General features: G+C 51.6%; 1 protein-coding gene across 8 annotated transcripts in view; it reads right to left on the bottom strand.

Annotated features, from left to right (window-relative positions):
* The window catches only part of NTRK3 (neurotrophic receptor tyrosine kinase 3), a 333,051-nt gene that overhangs the window by 274,252 nt on the left and 39,298 nt on the right, over positions 1-19,501 (bottom strand). Inside the window, exon 1 of one of the 8 annotated variants that reach the window (XM_075133171.1) lies at positions 2,098-2,149. The exons of the other annotated variants lie outside the window; for them this stretch is intronic. The gene's annotated coding sequence lies outside the window, so the exon portion shown is untranslated. Of the gene's footprint in view, positions 1-2,097; positions 2,150-19,501 lie in introns of those variants that run through there. 8 annotated transcript variants of the gene reach the window in all.

The following is a 19,501-nucleotide window of genomic DNA, read 5'->3' as shown; positions in this document are numbered from 1 at the left end:
ATGAGCTCAGTGTCCCAGCCAGTGTCTCCCCTCTCACCAAAACACGCTTTGTTGTCCCAGGCTACCCGGGAGCTATTGCTCAGTGCTAAAGGGCTGCCTCATTTGCAGTATCTAAATTCATTGCCATAGAGAGACATCCGAGTACAGAAGATGCTCTAGAAAACCAGCCTCTATCCTGTAAGTGATATATTTAAGCTCTGCTTGGAATCCATATAGAATTATTCCAGGCACCGATGCTGTGCCCAGCTACACAATGCTGCTGGTAGTCCATAAGAACGCAGGCCAGAGGTTTAGGCTCTGCATTTCAGTTTTGTTACAGGGGTTAGGAAGAGAGTCACTGACAATGTTATTGATTCCTTGCTGAATGTTATGTTACATATGGAGTGGGGCATTGACGTGTCACATTCCCTGCATGTCGTGCCTGGTGGCAGCAGCGGCAGGGATTCATTCACGAACACCCTCCTTAATGTCATGTCCTTTTTACCTTGTTAACACCAGTCAGCACTGAGCCCTGGGTTCCCCAGCGAGAGCTTTAGGCCTCCGGAAGCAATTAGTGCAACTGCTTAATCAGAGCATTTCTGCTCACACAAACGAAACTCTTGCTCATTGGGACCAAGCTCTGTTGAAGGCCTTCAACAGAGAACTGCATTTGCCCCCTCAGTCCTCCTTATGAGGCAGCACAGCTTAATGGTCTGCACACAGGACAGGGAGTCAGGACTCCTACATTCTATTCCTGATTCTGACTCTCTGAGGGGCTTTGGGCATGTCACCTCACCTCAGCTAACACCATCTGCCTTCATCAGAGGAACGGAATGGAGGCTCTGTTTGTGCATTGTTAAGCATTGCACAAGTGCTGTTATAATCCACATCCTACCCTCGTGTCCCTTAACTGTGTCACCCCCGCCCCACCTTTGCCCAGGGTCAGACAGCAAAGCGATTGTATTAATAAACCTTTGCACTGCTTTAGCATCTTTCATCAAACAATCATAAGGCATTTTACAGATACTAACCCTTGTGACAGCCCTTCAAATGAGATAAGTGGCATTTTAGATTTGGGGAAACTGGGGCACAGAAGCCTGTGCCTTTCACCTGCGTCATGTACACCCAGCAGAGCAGGTGTAACCCACCACCCAAAGGGTGAGTGCGTGAGGAGGGAATTCTAATTCAGCAGTACTTTACTGTTGGCACAGATATAAATAATTACTGAAACGCAACCACCTCTGGGGTGGCATGCAGCAGCTGCAAGGCAATGGAGAATAAGGCCCCAGTCCCCCGCTTTAACCACTAGACCAACCTGTCTCTCCCTTTAGCTCCATTGGAAGGTTTCAGATTGACATCCCTGGAGACCAAAGTCATCTATTTCTCCCCCACAGAGGGGCCATTTCTTTGTTATTGTTGGGCTGGGCATGTGGCTGGCAGTCTCGCCCGCTGCCAGGGGGCCTGCTTTCTTCATGAAGTCATGGCTAAAACAATCCTTTGCACCAGGAGAGGCGGTCCCTGCTGAGGCTTGTTAGAGACTTATCCGCTGTGCAATAGGAGCATATGCTCTGGATTAGGGACTATTACCATAAACCTGTTCATGTTTCATTACCCTGCAGCTCTGGGGTTGAGGGCTTCCCAAGGGAAAAAGCTGCTTCCTGAGAATCTCAATCACAGCACGAGCCTCAGGACGGGCCAGCATCGCCTGACTTAGGAGATGGCCTCAGGGGACCCCAAAGAGCCACCCCTTGGACAGTAGCTGAGGTAATGAGAGTCATCCTGGCTTCTGGGTGAAGGACACTTGTTTTATTGCTGTCTTTCATATGAAAGCGTGAGCTCCTGACCCCCTGTGGTCAGTAAAGATCAGAAAGGCACTTTCTTCAAGGATCAGGGTGCTACGCCCAGGATCCGGGCCAAATTCCAACTCATTAAATTACATTCTGCCTCATTAAATTCCCCCTGCGGGTTCAAATGGATACGGGGTGGTTCTTCACCTCCTGTCCTAAACTGGTGTGCAGCACCAGGCCCAGACTCCCAGAGGGACAAAGGGTATATAAGCTCCAGGCTGCACCAGATGACACGATTAACGACAGAGATGCGGGTAGAGTGGCTACTTACACATCTCCATGATACTGGACACACCGGTGCTTCCAGGAATGACGGGGCCTGCCCCCCATGGTGTGCCCTCGCGTGCACGCCACAGAGCAGATGCCATTTTGAAGAGTGCACCACCCTGCCCCCGCCTGCGTGACCCCGCACGCACACACCAGTCCTGCCCCCTTTCCCGTCCTCGCCCACACACACTTAAAACAAAAAGGTTCCATGTGAATCTAAATTTAGGAGTTCTCTTTTCCACACCAGTTTCTTTTTTCCATTTTAGATGCAGATGTGAATGTCAGGGCCGGGGGGCTGATTCCCCACCCCCACACCTCCCGGTACCACCTCTGACTCTCACAAAAGCTGTAAAAACAAAAGCTAAGATTTGCAAACTCCAAAGTGTCAGAAGGTCTTTCGGCTCCTTGAGCGGTTAGGAGCTTTTGGCAACAAATTCCATGTCCTTCCCCCAGCCTGAGCTTTTCTCGTCCTCTCCCTCCTCTGCACCCCAGCCCCTCTTTAGCCTCCTCTGTTTCCCTCAGCCTTTCCCTCCCTCCTCAGCTATTTCAGGCACCGGTTTTCCCACACACACCAGATAGTATGAAACCTGCTGTACTGCTCCCGCTCCCAATGAGGAGGGGAGATGGAGCCAATCTTTCCTGGACTTGTTTTCAGCTCCCACGAAGCATTTGTTTTTCTAAATGGCTCCCAAGGAGCCTGAACTTTGATCCTCCAGCGTTTTGGCTCCTGCGATGTTTATGAAGCTTGAGCAACTGGGCAGTGATGCCCAGCTGGGCTGGAGCAGCGCCAATCTGCCCGCCCCCTCCCCAGCGGAACGCTGTTCCGAAGGGCCTTGGGGCACAGCGGCTTACGGTTGTCTGGGAGCTTGGAAGAGGCCTGCCCTGGTCTCCCTATCTTCACAGCACTGCCACAGAGGATCGAAAATCTCTCTCCTTAGCCTGGATGGAGCCTGTTCTCCACAGCAAAGCCACTGGCTCCGAGTAAGCTGTGGCCGCATAGCTTATTATGTACCCATTACCCCCCGCTTGTTCCTTCTATTGCAGAGAAACCACAGCCTGTTCTTCCTGAGCTGCCAGCAGTAACAGCCCCACCACCGCCATCTGCCCCACGCCCCAAGGGGGGAGATGTCCACTACCTCAGCCCAGGCTCAGCCCCTGATGGCCCATCAGAAGGAGCAAACACCCCAGGAAGCTGACTCCCTCCAACAAAGACACCTGGCAGTAATATTAGCAGCCTTCCGAGATTATAATGTTTTCATTTCCTGCAGTTGGTCATCATTGCTTGGAAGCATCAAAGAAAAAAAAATCTGTCACTTTTCTGAACATGTCTCCTCCACAGAGTGGACCCACTGTTGTGTTATTGTAGGATTGTGGTCAGGAGAGCTAGAGATGCACATGCCAGTGCGTTGGCATAGGATTGCTCATGAGTGCTGGGCTGTTGGTACTGCAGAGTACTTTGTGGGAAGGGGACAGTTGGCTTTGCACAAATGACACTGTCTAGATAGAGCCAGGGCTAGAGGGGAGGGGGGAAGGGGAGAAAGTATAACTGATCAAACTTTGCCCTCCCTCCCCCAAAACACCCTCAACTTTGGCAGTATCCCTTTAACAAGGGTGGTCTTTTTTAACTATTGTAGAAGGAAACAATAGGGCAGTGAGAGACTCTGTTAAAGGGGCTGTGGCATTTCGGTTAGGATTCCTGGCAGACCCAGCTAAAGAAACAACTGTTTGGACCTAAATGCAGAATGGAACTGCCTCCAGGCCCAGTGGCAAAGTGGCACACTCAGTATTCCACCCCACGTATGTCCTATGTAAGTGCATAAACTGAGTTGTGAATTATCCTCTCAGCACCCATGTGGGAGCAATATCTACAGTTATTCATTTGAAAGTAGTATGTCTAGGATTTTGCTTGTTAAAGAATCCAAAGGAGATGCACAGAACATGCTTACTTTTAAGCAGCCTCCTTTAGCGGTCAGATGTTTTTTTGACTGCCCGATAAATTTTAACTTCATGCACTAGGTGGGCACTGGCGACCTCTAGTGGTCCATTTGCAGCACTTGAGGTGTGAAGCCACCTGTCTTCTTTTTAACATCAGCTGATGGGCTAAGAAAGAAGGCTGCAGTAGTCAGGTTAAGCACAGATCTCTGTATCATAAGGCAATGGCCCAGGGAGGGTACCCTGAGCGCCTCTCTTACTGAGATGTGATAAGTACACACATGACAAGCATGATAAATTTCTGATTTTAGAGTACACCAGACTATTTCCAAAGCATTCCCAAAGGCCAGTGCTAAACTGACCGGTATAAAATCTTGCAGGAGCATTCAAGGAATCCAGAGGCCATTCTAATTCATAATTGCAAAGAAGGAATGAGAAGCAAAGTCAAGTTCAAGCTCCTGATGGCACCTCCTCTTTCTGCAGTGAGGCTGAAAATTTATTTATTAGGACATGGCCTCCCTTTTGGTGCCATTTAGGGTCACAGAGCAATTTCAATGCCAGAAAGCAGATCCTCAGCAGAGAAAAAATCTCAGCATGTTCCTGGATTCTCTGCAAATCCTAACTCTTTTTCTTCCCAGGCAGCTGCGTGGGCTGCGAGGTCCCAGTACCAACCCAGCTTCAGAGTATATATCACCCCAGATTATCAGAGGACGCAATCTGCATGTTAACACAGAACCCAGCGAGAATGGAGAAACAGAGAACGAGAAGGCGAGAGACAGACAGACCGGGGCGAGACTAGAGCACACCGAATGGCAGAGGCACGGAGTGGCAGGGAGGGAAAGTCTGAGCACTGAACACAATCTCTCAGTTGTTGGAGCCAGCTAGTGGTGCTGTGGTTATAAAGACACTTCCAATGTTCTCATGGCAACGGTGGCACCACGGGCATCAAAAGGCATCAGCAGCCAGCACCAAGCCAAGGGGAAAAAGCCCACCCCACCAACCCGGCAAAGTCAGCTATCAGGGGAAGTGACTGGGGAATCCAAGTAAGTCGGAAGAAAGAGAAGTTCACTCTGCATGAAGAATGCAGACCATGTTGTATGCCAACACACAGAGAGTCCTCTGGGGGCTGGCTTACTCAGCAGTCCACCACACCTGGGACCTAACAGCTCTTGCTGTATGCCAGACTGGGTTTTTATTCGAGTGTCCTGCTTTGTGGGGTGGCATCTCATGCCTGACTGAACTAAGGGGCTCTGCCAAGCCTACAGCACACACACTTGTACAGGCAGGCCCCACGTGTCTGCTGGGCTCTATCCACCCTACTGGCCTGTGGGAGTTAGTGATTGGGAGGGGGAGATGAGAGGAGATGAGCCCCTCCTCACACTGATACATAGAATGACCTGGCCGCGGACCCATGGAGAAGTGGCAGGGACAAGATGGCCCAACACACACTGTGCAACAGAAGGGCTGTATCACCCCTTTGCCAGGAGCCAGAAGGCCTCACCACAAACGTGCCCTCCCTGATAGCTGAGCAGAAGCCACTAGCTGGCCAAGCTCACCAGCCACAGCAAGAAAGCGGGGGACATGGATCAGCGTTCATGTCGAGCTCCCCGTCAGTGCCCAGCCCAGGCAAGCCAATGATCCAACCAGCGGATCAAATTCGGTGAGGAATCCTGGTCACGTGCCACCTGAGGCATGTGGCGCACACGCTAAGAAGAAGAAGCAACAAAGTCATGAGGGGGAAGGAGGAGGGGCGCAGGCAGAGCAGTTTCTGGGCTCTGGTCTGACAGAACCACGGGCTACCAGTGGGAGTGCTCCATGAGCCACATTCAGACCTAGAGACCCAGCAAACTGAGAAACCTCTGGAAGCTGGAATGAAGCTCTTTTCAGATTAAATGCCTAGAAGTTTGTATCCTTCTCCAAAGCCACCAGCCATGCAGAGATCCTCTGGCCTGGCCCCAGAGCGGCCTGCCCCTACTGCCCAGGGCTGAGTGGGCTTCCTCTCCCTGCCAGGATCCCACGTCTCAGCTCTCCCCGCCCCTGAGGCAGCAGGGCCTGGAACACTGCGAGGCTCAGGCCCCCCACGCACACCTGGACGTTCGAGAGACTCGGAATCACAATCCCCTAAGCCGTGCAGCGTGACCGTCTGCAATAGTGCATCTTTACCAGAGTGCCCCCTTGCAGCGCTGCATTGTGCTCAGACTCAGTTTCTCTATTAGTCTGCTGCTGCTCCACCCAGCCTCCAATGCCTTCTGGGTCGCAATGACTTAGCCCTCTGGCCAGGTCGCTTACAGGTCTACCCCCACCTGGAGACCCAAAGTTCAAAACAAGTAGACAAGCACATAAATGCTTCCCTTTCACCTTGAGACCAGATCAGCGACAGCCTTCTTTCCTGCAAGCAGAACTCCACAGCCACTCCCCCAGCTGAGCAGGGCTCTCCCTTTCTGCTCCTCCCTGGAAGGCCCACTCCTGCCCCAGGTGTCGCAGGGCAGGCTGACTGGGCTCCAGGAGCCCGTCTACCCTTTCCTGCTTTGCAAGGGATCTGTGTGCCCCATCACACCACCCTAATGGGCAGCACAGGGAACAGCAAGGCTGTGCGTTCAAAACCCTGAGCCAGCGCTTGATGGAGGTAAATAAAAAGTTCAGTGAAAACCCCAACAATTTCACTGCAGAAACAAAATTACTTGGTCACCGCAACTGAACTGTCCCCAAATTACCTGCCTGACCCCTACAGACTGACAAATGGGGTGGGGGGGAGGGCAGAGAAGGAAGAGGGGCAGCGAGGTAGTCCTTTCACTCACCCGGAGGAGCTGCTCCCTGGAGTGCAGGTCCGTAAGGTGCAGGCAGAGGAAAACGCGGCTTGTTTCAGCGCTCATTGCTTTTTTACAGCCAGGCTGGCTGCTGCAGCCCTGGATGCCTAGAGCATCACCCCAACTGCAAGACGCACAAAGAGCCCGTGCACTGGGGGAGAAACAGGCCATGCGGAGGGTCAGGATGTTTGCTGTCCCCTCTCCAATATGACCCAGAACAGAGTCTGCTCATTCCTAGCACAGGGTTTCTCAGTTCATCTCATTCTGTAAGTGACCTGGTGAGAATGGGTCTAGCCTCCCCTCCCAATATCCCAGTGTTCGGCTCTCAAAATAGGTCATCCCGTGGGTCATTGGGAAAGGCTCTGAGCACCACTATTGGTCCATAAGCCAGAGGCATGGCCTGGCACATTCCATACAAGGGTCCTGGGTGCAAAACTTGCATTATAGCAGCATACAGCACTGCACGTACACAGAGACTTGGGCTCTGCAGGATGGGAGGACTCCACCCACTGGCCTATCAGCTCCAAAACAATTGAGGGGTGCAAGGCAAGCACAGGACCTCTGGGGAGCACCTCCTTCCCCCATTACTCCCTCGCTGGCTGTCAACTCATGACTAACACAGTCAGGAGTTAAGTATTACCCAGCCCAGCAGAAAGCAACGGAGTCCTCCTACTTGTGCAGCTGCCTGTCCAGGGAGCTCCTTTCCTGCAATGAAATATCAAGCTCCACACTCTGCCCCTCTGGCTGGCTGAGCTGCTGGGATCACTTCCTACAGCAAGTGGGCAGATGCTCCATCCTCACAGCCTGTCAAAGGCTCACTTCCAAGCAGAGGGGATTTTGTACCAGTGTTTCCATGGTTTCCATTAGCACCAGGGCAGCAAGAGGCAGAGCAAGGAGGGAGCAGGAGCAGATGCGAAGGGAACCAGCCCAAGGAGGAGTAGAGCACATTGCCACAAGTACTCCTTTCTTATTGGCACCTTAGAGACTAACCAATTTATTTGAGCATGAGCTTTTTTTTTTTTTTTTTGGTTAGTCTCTAAGGTGCCACAAGTACTCCTTTTCTTTTTGCAAAAACAGACTAACACGGCTGTTACTCTGAAATTGCCAATAGGGTGCACTGGTGGTCCAGACCCAAGAATCATGGCTCCCTCTGGACACGGTGCCCTTTGAAACAGCAGGGCCAGCCAGCCAGGCACCAGCACAGCTGAGCCGCCTTCAAGGAGGGTCCTGAAACATGAGAGCCCCAGCTGCATGGGAGACGAAGGGAGAACAGGAGATGGTCACCAGTACATTGCAGTACCCCAAAGGGCCAGGCCGGCCACCTTCACTTCCCTCCAAGGTGATGAGCTTCCGCTTTCCTTCCCTCCCACCCCCCAGCAAAAATAAAAAAACGTTTAAAACAAACTGGAGTTTGGCTGGTTTGGGGCAGGAAACCGCCCCTAGCCTGGCAACTACAGCATTCGGGTGTGAGCACTGTGATCCCAGGACCAGCGGCAGTCTGATGACTCACACCGAGTGTGAGCACGAGGGTATCTGGGTACAAATCAACACCTGACACTTTCCTAGTGTACCCCTGGAATCTTGCCCCTCCACCAAGGCAAGTCACAGCCCTACAACATCAAGCACTGTCCTGGAATCCATCGGCCTCCCATCACACGCCATTGTCCCTCCAAGGGTGCCCAAGCCCAACACCACCTGTGCACACAACTGGCCCAGCAAGGCTGTTACTGCACAGTGGCCCACACTGCTCTGCTCAGGAACGGTCCAGAGGGCAGGGAGGGTGTCACCAAGGAATGGAACCCAGATCAGCACCAGGCGAGATGCTCCTTTCCACAGCCTGCCCACAATCAGAGCATCAAGGCGGAGTGTGGGGTCAGCCAGTTCCCATTGCCTTGACTTTGGGGCAGGAGCAGGTCAGGCCAGTTGAGTAATTCTCCCAGACGTGAGTCAGTTCTAACCTTACAGCGCCCCCTGCACTAGCAGGTATTTGATAGCCCATCAGTGGCTTGGTTGGATCCTGTTTCTAATCTCCTTCCATTGCTTCCCCTCCAAAGTCCCTGGTGTGGGAGAAGTTTGGCAGTATCCACAGACGCAGTGTTGCGTGAAATAGACACCATGGTCAGGAAACTGCTGACTAGGCTTGAAACACTGAGATTAGGGCCACCCATTTGCTGCTCTCCACTTCAGTGCTAGTCGCTGCTGCCAGGGGAGGAGAACCCTCAAGAGAGTTGGGGGCAAGGGTCTGTGACTCTCCACGTGAACAATCGGGAGACACTCAGGGCTGAAATATTACCATGGCTTCTAATGGGCATGACACTTACAACACACGGAGGGATGCAATCAGCCCCAAACCACACCGTTACTGTGGGGGAGGGAGTGCGTGTCATCATTAGATCAGGGACTCGGGACTCCTGCGTTTTGTTCCTGGTTCTGCCACCAACACAATGCAGGCAAATCCCTTCCCTCTCTGTGCCTCAGTTTCACCCATCTGTAAAAGGAGGCTAATAATAATAGTGACCCAACTGGTGTGGACTGCAAGGTGTCCTTACCTCCAAGCAGCTTCCCACTGTTATTATAATGAAAGGGGTTAGAGGAAAGCAGAGCCATTATTATACTTTGCCCATTGGGAAAACTGGCCAGCGTGTGGCTACAATTTATACCAACTTCAAGGTATTAGCCTAGCTTAGGGAGCCATCCCTTCTCCAGCCTCAGCCCAAAGGCTGTAGGTTACTCACATCTTACACCAGGACTTGACTCCTAACCTTTGCTGAAAGCTCACTGGGGTCCTAGCTGGTGGGGGAAACATAGCCCTTTGAAAGAGACCTTAATCCAGTCTCTCTCCTGGGCTGTCCAATTATAGATCCCACGGCATTTCGTGAAGCTGGAGACAACCCCAGCATCCCCCCATCAGCAGTCACCCTCCTTACTCAGCAGCCTGTCACATCCCTGAGCCATCACCCAGTGCAGGATGACAGATGTGTTTCTCTGCACAGACAGGCTCTAGCTCACTGCTGCACAGAGTGCCCAGAAATACCTTAAGTCTGAAACGTGCTGTGGAAACTCAGAGTCTCTTCGTGTTTAAGAAGCCCTGTAACAGCTGGGTGGGAAATATGTCTTCTCCACGGAGGCTGACAGCACAGCGAGTGATGCACCAGAATTCATGCATCACAGGTGCCAGCATGCCTCCCCCACCCACCCTGCCTCTAGGCTGTATGTCAAGGACCCCTGCTCTCCTTCACTGCATCTGGGAGACTACCCTCCCCTGCATCCCGCCTCCACTGATTAGCCAATCCCAGCCTGGCCATGTGCACCTCATTCTGTCTCTACCCCCAGTTCCGGTTGTGCTGAACATCTGTGTTCAAGACAGTCATGTCCGTCACCTGGTCAGCAGCCAAAGAACCTCTATGACATATGGCCCAGTGACACCCCTAGCAACCGCTATATGGAAGAGGCTCTTTCCGTGTGAAGCTCGACTATGCAAATAATGGGCCTTGCAGACCCGCCCTTTGAGCTGCCCAGACGGCTCAGCAAAAACAACCCCAGAAGGAAGTTACATTAGGAGCAGACACAGGAGCACTCTCCTATCAGCACTGGAGAGCAGCTTAACCAGGGTGTGTCCCACAGCTCTGTAGCCCTTCCACGGTTTACACTGTGTGGTGGCCACATTTCACCGCATTGGTGAAACACCTGCTCTCCAGCAGCTCAATCCAGCGGGCATGAAATGCAGCTGAATACAGCCACCACCCTGAGACCCCATAGAAATGGGCACAGTGTTACTAACTAGACTAAGAGAGATCCCAGCATGCAATGCAAGCAGGGGATCGGTCCTGCTTTGAGCAGGGGGTTGGACTAGATGACCTCCTGAGGTCCCTTCCAACCCTGATATTCTATGATTCTATGATTCAGGGCTCTCAGTTTAGAACGGAGCATTATGGGAGCCACCAACACCTCCAGGTTAAATAACAGCCACAGATGGCATTGCTGAGCCATGTGGGCTGTGTCTGGCTCATGAGCCGTTCTTTGCCCAGTGCCCAGAAATATAGGGCTATACCCAGCCACCCACAGCTCCACACCCACGCAAACACCTTCTGAGACTTCCCGATCATTTTCGGTGTGGTTTGCTTCTGACCCAGCAGTGAGCTCTCTCTGCCTTGCATGCACGCAGTGGAGCAGAGTCGCTCCCTCGGTGGATTGGCGTGACGGGTCGGGGGGAAGCTGACAGCCATGCCTGTAGCCTGTATGGTAATGGTGTGACAGCACACACACAGCCAATACAGTGAATAAGATTACAACAAATATAAAATAATGATACAGCTGTCAAGACAGATTAGACGGCACAGTGGAAAAAATTGCAGGGCTGTTTAGTCACAACAATATGAGATTAATTTATCAATACAGTTTATGCAGCACTGGAGAGATAGCAAATTGAATAAGTGAATCTCCTCCACACCTTGCATGGGGATGGAATCTCCTGAGCTGATCCGCACAGAGTTCTGAAGGCCAGCAAGGATCTGCAGGCAAAGTAGAAGGCCAGCCAGCTCCCGAGGAGAGAGTGCATGCATACGCGGTCTATACACATGCAGGACACAACTGCATGTACAGCTTGCGCATGCAAATAATTCACACCCTCAGACACACATACCCTGGCACACACCCATGCATAAATTTTCACACACTCACAGATGTGTATAAACAACACGTGCAGGCTCCAATGCACAAAAGGAGCAGACCCATTGTGTTAGCAGAAGCAAAGGCCACTTCAGGGCAGGGGCAGAGTGAGTCACTGGGGATACAGTAGGACTCTTAAAAAGAAAAGGAGGACTTGTGGCACCTTAGAGATTAACAAATGTATTTGAGCATAAGCCTTCGTGAGCGACAGCTTACTTCATTGGATGCATTCAGTGGAAAATACAGTGGGGAGATTTATATACATAGAGAACATGAAACAATGGGTGTTACCAGACAGACTGTAAGGAGAGTGATCACTTAAGGTGAGCTATTACCAGCAGGAGAGCGGGGGCGGGGGGGGAGGGGGGGAACCTTTTGTAGTGATAATCAAGGTGGGCCATTTCCAGCAGTTGACAAGAACCTCTGAGGAACAGTGGGGGGTGGGGGATGGAATAAACATGGGGAAATAGTTTTACTTTGTGTAATGACCCATCCACTCCCAGTCTTTATTCAAGCCTAAATTAATTGTATCCAGTTTGCAAATTAATTCCAATTCAGCAGTCTCTCGTTGGAGTCTGTTTTTGACGTTTTTTTGTTGAAGAATTGCAACTTTTAGGTCTGTAATCGAGTGACCAAAGAGATTGAAGTGTTCTCCGACTGGTTTTTGAATGTTATAATTCTTGACGTCTGATTTGTTTCCATTTATTCTTTTACGTAGAGACTGTCCGGTTTGACCAATGTACATGGCAGAGGGGCATTGCTGGCACATGATGGCATATATCACATTGGTGGATGTGCAGGTGAACGAGCCTCTGATAGTGTGGCTGATGTGATTAGGCCCTATGTTGGTGTCCCCTGAATAGATATGTGGACACAATTGGCAAAGGGCTTTGTTGCAAGGATAGGTTCCTGGGTTAGCGGTTCTGCTGTGTGGTGTGTGGTTGCTGGGGAGTATTTGCTTCAGGTTGGTGGGCTGTCTGTAAGCAAGGACTGGCCTGTCTCCCAAGATCTGTGAGAGTGATGGGTCGTCCTTCAGGAAGGTTGTAGATCCTTGATGATGCGTTGGAGGGGTTTTAGTGGGGGCTGAAGGTGACGGCTAGTGGCGTTCTGTTATTTTCTTTGTTAGGCCTGTCCTGTAGTAGGTGACTTCTGGGTACTCTTCTGGCTCTGTCAATCTGTTTCTTCACTTCAGCAGGTGGGTATTGTAGTTGTAAGAATGGTTGAGAACTCTTGAGAACTTCGCCCAGGGTCTGTGTTGGCAAGAGCCTAATGGGCAGGTCTTGGGGAGAGGCTTGTTTTTCATTTGCAAATTTTAACTAAGAGTGACAATAACAATGGGTTAAAAATGTGCAAATAAATAAATAGCTGCAGTGACAATTAGCCAAGGATTCTATGTGTGAAGGTGAGAGCTCAGCAACAGACGCCGATACGAAGGAAGCACCAGTTTCTATAAATATTGAAATCCGGTAATTATCATCATTAGAACTAGTTGTGATTTATCTGCTGCTCAAGCCCTACAAGTAAGAATGGCATTTATTTGACACACTTAGAACATCTAAAAATACTTCCCCGAGCCCTCTGTGATTCTGCACTGTCCCTCTCCCTCTCCCCCTCCCGGACCCTTTCACCCAGAGACACTGCACCTTTAAGGCTGAAAGGCAGGAGAAAAGTGCAGGGCAGATCTGAGCTGGGGAGTAGTGGGGGCACAAAAGGAAGAACCACAGATCCCATCAGCCCCTACACTAATCCACGGCAGAAACTGACGACAAGTGTTGGTCGGTAACAGAAATCATACCATGGAAGAGCCACCAATATCTCTGGTATCCCTGGGCAGGGAGCTTGAGAGAAGGGACTGAACAAACAGCAGCTCAGCAGGGCCCTCCAGGATTCCTGTCAGATAGGTGGCATCAGATGATTCCAGCTGGTGCTTTGGCAGCATAGGAGATGGCTCTGACCAGCCTTTCAGGGATTGATTGGTCAAGTGGGGCACCAAGAAGCCCCATAATAAAATAGCAGCAGGTATCTATTGTGCTCGAGTTACCTGGTGCCATTCGGGGTCAGCTGCTGGGCTCTATCCCCTGTAAGGATGTGAGTCCGATGCTCCTCCTACCTAATGCTGGATTAGATTAGTAAACCCTCCAGGCTAGTACCCCAGTGCTGACACTACCCAGTGCCAAAGCCAACAGAGGAAGGTGCAAGAAACAACATAATGGGCAAGCTATGGAATAACCTGAGATCTGCAGCGTTCTTCCTCACTCAGTTACAGAGCGCAGTCTCCCAGGGCTTTCTCCCTGAAGGCCCAGCTCCTCCAAAGTCACTGACCCTCAGGGCCTCTCCCCGGTGTCTCTTCTCTCCGGCCTCCTTCGGGAGTCTCCTTCTCCCCAGCTGCCATCCCCATTTGTGAGTGAGAGAACTCCCATCTATCTCTCTCCTGGGTCTCCCTGCAGTCCTTGCTTTATAGGAGTCACTCAGCTGAGTCTAATCCTTAATTGCCTGCCCCCCCTCCAGGGGCCAGAGAATGGGTGAACTGCGCTCTCTGGCTCCCCTTTAACCTTGTCGCGGCTAGTGTGGGATTTATACACCCCATCACAGGTCTCATTAGCCCTCTCTGTATTTAATTCCTTTCTGAATCCTGATCAATTCTGGACCTCAATGGCATCTCGTGGCAGCAAGTTCCACAAGCTGACTGTACACTGTGTATTCCCTTTCATCAGTCTTCCAGCATCATTGACAGTCCCCTTGTTCTTGTATTAGAAACCACTGTAAATACAAGCACATGATTTGTCTTCTCTCCCCCATTCATTATTTTGTGGAACTACCATGTCCTCTCTTAAAAGGCAGAGAAGATAACGAAAGGGAGGGAGGGCAGGCAGTGGCTTAGAGACACTCCCCACAGACACACACCCACTTCTTCACTTTTTCTGCAAGTTCCCTGGTGATCACGAAGCCTGAAAAGCTGGAGGCAACTTGTGCTGGTAGGTGCACGGTACACAGAGCAGTCACAGCAATGTGTGACAGCATTGCATCCTCCCTGCCAGAGGAACCGGCATTGTGCTGCAGAAATGGACAGGATCAGAGAGGGCCTAACAAACCCTTTAGGACCAGGGTTCCTACAGGAGCTTAGCATCCATTTAGGCACTAAAAGCGGCAGCCAGGTTTTCAGAAGAGCTCCAAGCACTGGGCATAGGTTGGGAGCTGAGCTTCCTTCAAAACCCAGCCCTAGTGTCAGAGCGGGAGCTGCTGGGGGCTAAGCGCTCTTGAAAATCTGACCCTGGTTTAGATGCCTGAATGGGAGCTGAGCTGCCCTGGGTATTGAGCACTTGGAAGTCTACCCCATTACTGCCTGATGTGGCCAGCTGGGGACAAGCCAAAATGCCGCCAACTCATGCTGAGATTTTAAAGGACAGCACATCACCCCGCAGGCAGGCAGAAGCCCAGATTTACACCCACGAACACCGTCCTGCACCCCCAATCATCCCTTTTTCATCAGCAGGGACAGGCTTTCTGCCCTGTCCTCACGGCCACAGGCACCAACGCCATGGGTACTCTGGGGCTGGAGCACCCACAGGGGAAAATTAGTGGGTGCTCTGCACCCACAGTCAACCAAGCTCCCAGCCCCGCCCCACCTCACCTCCGCCTCCTCCCCTGAGCGTGCCGTGTCCCCGCTCCTCCGCCTACCTCCCAGCACTTCCCGCCACCAAACAGCTGTAGCAAGCTCTGGGAGGGAGGGGGGAGGAGCGGGAATGTGGGGAGCTCAGGAGAGGAGGCGGGGAAGAGGCGGGGCTGGGGTGGGGATTTGGGGAAGGAGTCGGAATCGGGGCAGGGAGGGGGTGGAGTTGGGGCAGGGACTTTGGGGAAGGGGTTGGAATGGGCGCGGGAAGGGGTGGGGCAGGGATGGAGTCAGGTCGGGGCCAGGGGCAGAGAGGGGTCGAGCACCCACCGGCACCAGTAGAAGTCAGCACCTGTGCTCACAGCCACGAATAACTGCTATGGACGCTGGGATTGACACCAGGCAGTAACTGACTTTATTCACGGCCGCACCCAGCGTGGCACCGGGTTTGCAGGAGCTCCCGCCTACCATCTGTACCCTCAGCTTCCTGCTGCCTCCAAGAATCCTGAAGGAAAAAGCCCATCACACCGTACGCTGCCCTTCCTCCCCCCGCCACTGTGACCATGCACCATTTTCTAATGCTTTGTCCAGCCTCGTTTCAAGAGGGCAGAGTGAGCACATGTCCCTGGGGAGACCATTCACCACTGTGGCAGGGAGGTGTCTTTCAGATAGTCACCCCAGAATTTCAAGCTCAATTTGTTATTCCCCCCTCATCAGTACAATGGGGATAATAGCATTTCCATACTGCACGGAGGTGTTGGGAGGGTAAATATATTGATGACTGTGAGGCACTCAGATACTATGGTAGTGATGGAGACAGACAGACGTTCATCCCTCTGCTCCCAGTGATACCCATGTGTTCTGCCCTAAAGTCCCCTCCTTCCTTGGGGTTTACACCCTCCAAACTCGGAGACTATTCTCTACACAAATGGACCCCTCCACGCCCCGGATCTCTTTTCACCGTTCCTCTCTGAACTCTCTCCAGTTGGTCAATATTCCGGTAACGAGGCACCCAGGACTGAAGCAACATTCCAGGTGCTTTAAATACGCCAGCTCCTAGCTCCGTGCTACCTGCTACACCCAGCTACACGCCTCCCCGCAACTCTGCACACTGCTGCAGCCATTTTTCAAGGGCCTTAAGCCAGTTTTCAGTCCATTTGGCAGTGTCATATCCAAGCCAAACTGAACTAATTTTCAGAGGCAGATTTGGCGAAACACTGTATCAAACGGTTTACTAAATCCAACTATATTAGGATTTCCACATCGGGCTCAGCCACTAATTTTGCAATTCCATCAAAAAGAAAAAGCAATCAGGTTTGTCTGGCAAGATTTATTCTTTCTAAATCCCTGCTGTTATTGCTCATGCTTCCCTTATCCTCTGGTGCTTCTCTCTCTTAATATTGCAGGGCTGGAAATATTTGCTGGAAATTTATTTTTGCTATTTATAGGGATTTTTAAAATCTGCCTTCTCTTCCCCTTCCGCTGCCCCCTCTATTCTCAGCTGCCACAACTGTCCTTGGCTCTGTGACTGCCATATAGTTCCCTTCTGGGGTTTCCTCCAGCAAGGGCCAGGCTGCAGGCAGACATTCAGCTAGTGCTCATACACAACTGGCCTCGTTCACAGGACACAGGAAAAGGTGCAACACAAACTAGCACTGTGTTACTTTACTAGGGCTAGGAATTGGATTGATGGGCCCAAATCCTCAAGAATATTTAGTCTCCGCCACTGAAATCAACGGGAGGTCAGTGCCTAAATACCTGGACATGGGCTGTAGCAACTGCCAGGATCTCTCTTATTCACTGAAGGCTGATACCACATTCGCTTCTAGTTTGCCAATACCTCGCCAGTTTCTCCAGTGACGGTTCCAGCACTTTAGCAACCCGTAATTCAGCAACCCTCTGATGTAACTTGGAAGAGTCACTGAATGCTGTTATTGTCAGTCTCCTGGCAACTGTTCTCCAGGTCGTCAAGCAGAATTGGACGACACATGACAGATGCCAGTCACATTGCTTAATGCACTGCTGGAAGGTGCTCAGACACTACCATGACTATACCACTACAGAAAATGGCATAAGCACCTATACAGAACAGAATGATTCTCTGACTAGGGCCAGATTCAGAGCCATGTCCAAGTTCGTGGGGAAAGGAGCAAATGTGGCTGTACTCCACCTCTGCAGCCCCAGGATTGCAGGGATCAGTCTGGTACCAAGCCTAGAAGAGGCTGTTCTTGCAGCCAGCAATAGCTGGGACACATGGATGCTCCAGCCACACTTCTGATCCCAGGGGCCAGTATGGGGAAAGGGGTAAAGGGGACAGATAGCTGGAGATTGCCCTTAGGAAAGAGAATTCCCTGGTAACCCAGTTCCAAGCCATTTTGAGCCAGAACCAAGAGAAGGGCCTAGCACCTGGCCCTTACACTTTGGCACCTTTAATGCAGTATGCCTGACAGCGAAGCCTGACAAATTTGCTAGAGAAAAGAAAGGGTCGTTCAGAGAAATATTCAAACCCATGGCCGCACCTTTCTGATCCCTTCATCTCCATTTACGATTGACAGGCTCAGCCCTGCAAGCTGCTCAACACTGCCCCAGCTCCCACTGACTTCTGGGGTTCGAGGGTGCTCAGCAGCTCATAGCACCAGGGCCTCCTCTTAAAACCCGGATGGGCCTAGTCCTGTTCCTAGTCGTATCCATGCAAACAATTTTCATCCACTTCAAAGCCGACTGGTGGTCACTAAGTAACCACCACAGAGGCAGCAGCTATGCAGGCTACATGTATTTGTATTTACAAGCTCTGCCTACAGAGGGCACTGATTTCCAGGGTCTGGAAATGCTCGCTGGGCCTGCTGGAGGGGAGGCAGGACAAGTGCAACCCAACACACTAGCTCAGAGCCTTGCTTGCCCCAGGGAAATACCTGCTCCTTCCTGCTGTTCCCCTCTGGGATTCAGCAGCCAGTTTTGCGCTTGCTGGCCCACATGCAGTCAGCACAGATTAAGATACCCTCTGAATGAATTAACAGGAGTGCTCCCAGAGCATCTCCGAGAGCCAGCACCTGGCTCCACGGGAGACAGGGCAGGGAGTTTCCAGGGTCCACCCATCAGTTCCATACTTACCCAGGAATGACAGCCCAAAACACTACGGCAACCCCTCCTCCGCTCCAGCAATGTGTTTTCTGGTGTCGGCAACACTGCCCCCTACTGAAGCAGGGCAAAACTGTTCACGTCTAACAGCTCTGCTCATTGAGCCCTTTGACATTGAGGTGCGGAATCAGCACTTGGCAAAGCAAAGCTTCCAGAGATCAAATTTCCCAGCCGTGCACAACAGCAGTTGGCAACAGCTGCACCAGTGCCTGCATTGACTGTACTAGAGAAGCCAGGCCCCTTTCCTGAGGTATTCAGCCACCAACTGAATATAAAGGAGGAAAGATGTTCCCCACCGAAAGCCCTTTCTCTCTCTCGACCTGAAGACGCACACGCCCTCCCAGCTGCCTCTCATCAAACAGGAATGCACCTTACGTACATCTCCCAGTGTAAGTTAATTACCTCAAATGCTGGACCAGGAAGCTGAGGTTAGAGATGATGCTCTTATTGCCAGCGAGCTGATCCCACAAAAGTCCCAGCTTCTTTGCCCCATATTTGCACCTCGGGATGCAAAGGTCCAGCTCAGTGCCTCCCACTTTTGTGTCCTGGCTGCTTTTCATCCCCACACCTCTACCTGGCATCAGGGGAGCTTTTTGCTGCTCTTCTTCCCCAGCATCATAACTGTCAAATAAACAGCCCATATTAACCTGCAGCACTCCCCAGCACAGCATACCATGGAGGCAAAGGAACATGTTTTTACAGCTGCACTGCACTGCTAGTCCAAAAGGAGCCCAAAGCACTTCTCAGCAAGCTCACAGCCAGGAACGTCTCCGTTTTAATCTTCCCCACTCCCAAACCATCTCTGTACTCCTTTGGCAGGTGTGGTGAGAATGAGAATAAGAATGACCTTCCTCCCTCCCACCTGCGTTAGAGGAATCAGAGTCAGAGCAGGGGCATCAGTGTCTCTGCGACTGCCCGGATGATCCCGGGAACACATTTGCTCCCACCCAGGGTAAATATGGCACTATGGCCCAGGGGCATCCCCAGAAAGATACTCATGAGTGGCAGCCACTCATCGGCCCCTTCTGTGAAGCACGTGGGTGTCACAAAGCAGCCGGGAATTTAAAGGGATGGGCAAGTTACAGGGTCCTCGGAACAAAGCAGCAGGTGGTTTCTGAGATCAGCAGTGAGGGGTTTGCAGGGCTTGGCACAGAGAGGATGGGAGTTTACAGGACGGGATGCAGCATTACAAGGGGCTCTTGACTTTCCATCAGTGGTTATGCAAACATCAAGGGCTCCCTCCACAGAGCCCC

Source organism: Caretta caretta, chromosome 10, assembly GCF_965140235.1.
Source record: "Caretta caretta isolate rCarCar2 chromosome 10, rCarCar1.hap1, whole genome shotgun sequence".
NCBI lineage: Eukaryota > Metazoa > Chordata > Testudines > Cheloniidae > Caretta > Caretta caretta.
This window is presented reverse-complemented; position numbering and strand designations above follow the sequence as displayed.